The following is a 6,000-nucleotide window of genomic DNA, read 5'->3' as shown; positions in this document are numbered from 1 at the left end:
ACAGATTTCAGCAGTGGCATAGTGCGATATATGCAGATACCTAGAGAAGTGTGTCTTTGTGTGTGTGTGCGAGAGTGTTTTTAAAACAGTAAGATTTTAGCAGTGAAATAGTGTGGAAGATGCAGATACCGACAGAAGTGTGTCTTTGAGTGTGTCTGTCAGCCTGTCTGTGATTCAGTGCACACGTGTTTCAGTGCGTGACGCACGCAGCAACATACAGGAAAGCTAAGACAGAGACAAAAACTTAGACTAACGCCTTAACATAGAACATAGAAAATACAGCACAGAACTGGCCCTTCGGCCCACGATGTTGTGCCGAACGTTTGTCCTAGATTAATCATAGATTATCATTGAATTTACAGTGCAGAAGGAGGCCATTCGGCCCCCTGAGTCTGCACCAGCTCTTGGAAAGAGCACCCTACCCAAACTCAACACCTCCAACCAACACCAAGGGCAATTTTGGACACAAAGGGCAATTTATCATGGCCAATCCACCTACCCTGCACATCTTTGGACTGTGGGAGGAAACCGGAGCACCCGGACGAAACCCACGCAGACACGGGGAGGACGTGCAGACTCCGCACAGACAGTGACCCAAGCCGGAATCGAACCTGGGACCCTGGAGCTGTGAAGCAATTGTGCTATCCACAATGCTACCGTGCTGCCCTTAAGAACAAATAAATCTACACTATATCATTTTACCGTAATCCATTTACCTATCCAATAGCTGCTTGAAGGTCCCTAATGTTTCCGACTCAACTACTTCCACAGGCAGTGCATTCCATGCCCTCACTACTCTCTGGGTAAAGAACCTACCTCTGATATCCCTCCTATATCTTCCACCTTTCACCTTAAATTTATGTCCCCTTGTAATGGTTTGTTCCACCCGGGGAAAAAGTCTCTGACTGTCTACTCTATCTATTCCCCTGATCATCTTATAAACCTCTATCAAGTCGCCCCTCATCCTTCTCCATTCTAATGAGAAAAGGCCTAGCACCCTCAACCTTTCCTCGTAAGACCTACGCTCCATTCCGGGTAACATCTTGTTAAATCTTCTTTGCACCTTTTCCAAAGCTTCCACATCCTTCCTAAAATGAGGTGACCAGAACTGTACACAGTACTCCAAATGCGGCCTTCCCAAAGTTTTGTACAGCTGCATCATCACCTCACAGCTCTTAAATTCAATCCCTCTGTTAATGAACGCGAGCACACCATAGGCCTTCTTCACAGCTCTATCCACTTGAGTGGCAACTTTCAAAGATGTATGAACATAGACCCCAAGATCTCTCTGCTCCTCCACATTGCCAAGAACTCTACCGTTAACCCTGTATTCCGCATTCATATTTGTCCTTCCAAAATGGACAACCTCACACTTTTCAGGGTTAAACTCCATCTGCCACTTCTCAGCCCAGCTCTGCATCCTATCTATGTCTCTTTGCAGCCGACAACAGCCCTCCTTACTATCCACAACTCCACCAATCTTCGTATCGTCTGCAAATTAACTGACCCACCCTTCAACTCCCTCATCCAAGTCATTAATAAAAATCACGAACAGCAGAGGACCCAGAAATGATCCCCGCGGTACGCCACTGGTAACTGGGATCCAGGCTGAATATTTGCCACCCACCACCACTCTCTGACTTCTATCGGTTAGCCAGTTCGTTATCCAACTGGCCAAATTTCCCACTATCCCATGCTTTCTTACTTTCTGCAGAAGCCTACCATGGGGAACCTTATCAAATGCCTTACTAAAATCCATGTACACTACGTCCACTGCTTTACCTTCATCCACATGCTTGGTCACCTCCTCAAAGAATTCAATAAGATTTGTAAGGCAAGACCTACCCCTCCCAAATCCGTGCTGACTATCCCTAATCAAGCAGTGTCTTTCCAGATGCTCAGAAATCCTATCCTTCAGTACCTTTTCCATTACTTTGCCGACCACCGAAGTAAGACTAACTGGCCTGTAATTCCCAGGGTTATCCCTCGTCCCTATTTTGAGCAGGGGCACTACATTCTCCACTCTCCAATCCCCTGGTACCACCCCTGTTGACAGTGAGGACGAAAAGATCATTGCCAGCGGCTCTGCAATTTCATCTCTTGCTTCCCATAGAATCCTTGGATATATCCCGTCAGGCCCGGGGGACTTGTCTATCCTCAAGTTTTTCAAAATGCCCATCACATCTTCCTTCCTAACAAGTATTTCCTCGAGCTTACCAGTCTGTTTCACACTGTCCTCTCCAACAATATCGCCCCTCTCATTTGTAAATACAGAAGAAAAGTACTCGTTCAAGACCTCTCCTATCTCTTCAGACTCAATACACAATCTCCCGCTCCTGTCCTTGATCGGACCTACCCTCGCTCTAGTCATTCTCATATTTCTCCCATACGTGTAAATGGCCTTGGGGTTTTCCTTGATCCTACCCGCCAAAGATTGTTCATGCCCTCTCTTAGCTCTCCTAATCCCTTTCTTCAGTTCTCTCCTGGCTATCTTGCATCCCTCCAATGCCCTGCCTGAACCTTGTTTCCTCAGCCTTACATACCTTACATAAGTCTCCTTTTGCCTCTTAACAAGACATTCAACCTCTCTTGTCAACCATGGTTCCCTCACTCGACCATCTCGTCCCTGCCTGACAGGGACATACATATCAAGGACACGTAGTACCTGTTCCTTGAACAAGTTCCACATTTCACTTGTGTCCTTCCCTGACAGCCTATGTTCCCAACTTATGCACTTCAATTCTTGTCTGACAACATCGTATTTACCCTTCCCCCAACTGTAAACCTTGCCCTGTTGCCCGCACCTATCCCTCTCCATTACTAAAGTGAAAGCCACAGAATTGTGGTCACTATCTCCAAAATGCTCCCCCACTAACAAATCTATCACTTGCCCTGGTTCATTACCAAGTACTAAATCCAATATTGCCCCTCCTCTGGTCGGACAATCTACATACTGTGTTAGAAAAGCTTCCTGGACACACTGCACAAACACCACCCCATCCAAACACACTTCAACCCATCTCCCTGCCTGCAAGTACTCTCCTTTGTCAGTGTTCCCTTCCCCGCTGCCTCATTACACGCTTTGGCATCCTGAATATCGGCTACCTTAGTTGCTGGACTACAAATCCGGTTCCCATTCCCCTGCCAAATTAGTTGAAACCCTCCCGAAGAGTACTAGAAAACCTCCCTCCCAGGATATTGGTGCCCCTCTGGTTCAGATGCAACCCGTCCTGCTTGTACAGGTCCCACCTTCCCCAGAATGCGCTCCAATTATCCAAATACCTGAAGCCCTCCCTCCTACACCATTCCTGCAGCCACGTGTTCAACTGCACTCTCTCCCTATTCCTAGCCTCGCTATCACGTGGCACCGGCAACAAACCAGAGATGACAACTCTGTCTGTCCTGGCTTTTAACTTCCAGCCTAACTCCCTAAACTTGTTTATTACCTCCACACCCCTTTTCCTACCTATGTCGTTGGTACCAATGTGCACCACGACTTCTGGCTGCTCCCCCTCCCCCTTAAGGATCCTGAAGACACGATCCGAGACATCCCTGACCCTGGCACCCGGGAGGCAACATACCTTCCGGGAGTCTCGCTCGCGACCACAGAATCGCCTATCTATTCCCCTAACCATTGAATCTCCTACAACTATTGCTTTTCTATTCTCCCCCTTCCCTTCTGATCCCCAAAGCCAGACTCAGTGCCAGAGACCTGGCCGCTAGGGCCTTCCCCCGGTAGGTCTCCCCCCCCCCCCCCCGCAACAGCATCCAAAACGGTATACTTGATTTGAAGGGGAACGACCACGAGGGATCCCTGCACTGTCTGCCTGTTTGTTTGTTTTCCCCTGACTGTAACCCAGCTATTCTTGTCCTGTACCTTGGGTGTGGTTACCTCCCTGTAACCCTTCTCAATCACCTCCTCTGCCTCCCGGATGATCCGAAGTTCATCCATCTTCAGCTCCAGTTCCCTAACACGGTCTTTGAGGAGCTGAAATTGATTGCACGTCCCGCAGGTATAGTCAGCGGGGACACCGGAGGTATCCCTCACCACCCACATCCTACAGGAGGAGCATGCAACTGGCCTAGCCTCCATCCCCTCTTACCTGACAGAATATAGCTGCCCTGTGGACTAACTAGATGTCCGCCCTCCGACTCTGCTCCCAGTCAGCTACACTTTCTGTAAACCCCTGGCTCTCTTCTCACTCTTTGCGGAAATGTCGGAAACAAAATGAAAGGAGCACCTTACTCCCTCCTCACTTAACTCCCTCGGTCACCAAACTCTTACTATAGCACTCAAAATGCACCAAATTCAGCACTCAGTGCAAACAAAGTCTGCACTGTAGGGGATCACTTCTATACTGTGAATCTAGCCTCTGAAAACTGACCTAATCCAATTAATTAATTAACAAGCTCCAGCTGCAAGTGCCTACAAGTAGAAGCTTGTTTAAAGCTGATTGAAAATTCACCTTCTTCTAAACCAAACAGCAACTTTTAAGTTAATTAACTAAATAAAAGAAAGACTAAACTTGAGATAAAAATGAAGCCTTATACTCCCTCGGTCACCAAACTCTTACTATAGCACTCAAAATGCACCAAATTCAGCACTCAGTGCACAACGCCTTGACACACAACGGTGTAAACATATGCACACAGACACATACACCCAGACACATACGCACACACATACACACAAACGCATTGGCATTTTAAATGGGATGGGAGGAGTGTGCTGGTCCAATCGCCCCAATGCACCATTGTGCCCAGCATGAGGAGAACGTTTTGATGTTTGAACCAAAAATTACCAATTGCTTATTCGTGTTTAACCAGGTTTCTTCCAACAAACTCGCAATGATTGAATTATTATGAAATTATATTATTTTAAAAAACAAGTTGCAATAAAACTGGGAAGCATACAAATTGTAATCCCTTTTCTAACTCTAAAGTCTCCGACCCAACAAACACAGCTCCAGAAACACAAACCTACACACATGTAAGAACAGGCACACACACGCGCGCATACTCACGAGATGCAAACACACAATCACAGATTCAAGCCACAAATACTCAGACACACACACATACAGCCACTCACACACACTCACTTTACACAACCACACACAAGACACAAACACACAAGCACTCAGAGAGACACACTCTAACTAAGCACAACTCGACATTCAAACGTATACCAGGCACACACAAACACACATACTCACTGGACCCTCCCGCACACTAGATTCAAACACACACACTCACTTGACACAACACACACTAGACAGAAACACACGCACTCATATACACTAGTCATAATCACACACATGCACACTTCAGAAAACACACTCAGGACACAAGCACATACACAGTCACAACAACTCACTCGACGCAAACACACACTCAGACACACGAAACACGTTTGCACACTAGACACAAACCCGTGCACACTCACAAGAGGCAAAGCCCCCTAGACACGAACACACACGCACTCGACACAAACACACAGGAACAAATGTAGAGACACACATACACACGCAGCGGACAGAACCACATACACACGAACAAACAATAGACACACACATACACTGGACACAAACACACAACCTCAGAACACAAATATATAACAGGCTCAGACACACAAACAATAGACACAAGTACACACTAGACACAATCGCGCACACGCACTCCACACAGGTACACACACAGGTACACAGGGGCTGGTTTAGCGCAGGTCTAAATCGCTGGCTTTGAAAGCAGACCAAGGCGGGCCAGCAGCACGGTTCAATTTCCGTACCAGCCTCCCCGAACAGGCGCCGGAATGTGGCGACTAGGGGCTTTTTGTAGTAACTTCATTGAAGCCGACTTGTGACAATAAACGATTTTCATTTCATTTTTTCATTTCATTAGACACAAGTACACAGAGACACAATCACTGGACACAATCCAGCAGCCGCGAGCAGCAACACACAGGGAAGCACAAAGAGACACATCAAAATACACACACTC

This window comes from Scyliorhinus torazame, chromosome 4 (assembly GCF_047496885.1).
Source record: "Scyliorhinus torazame isolate Kashiwa2021f chromosome 4, sScyTor2.1, whole genome shotgun sequence".
Classification (NCBI taxonomy): Eukaryota; Metazoa; Chordata; class Chondrichthyes; order Carcharhiniformes; family Scyliorhinidae; genus Scyliorhinus; species Scyliorhinus torazame.
This window is presented reverse-complemented; position numbering follows the sequence as displayed.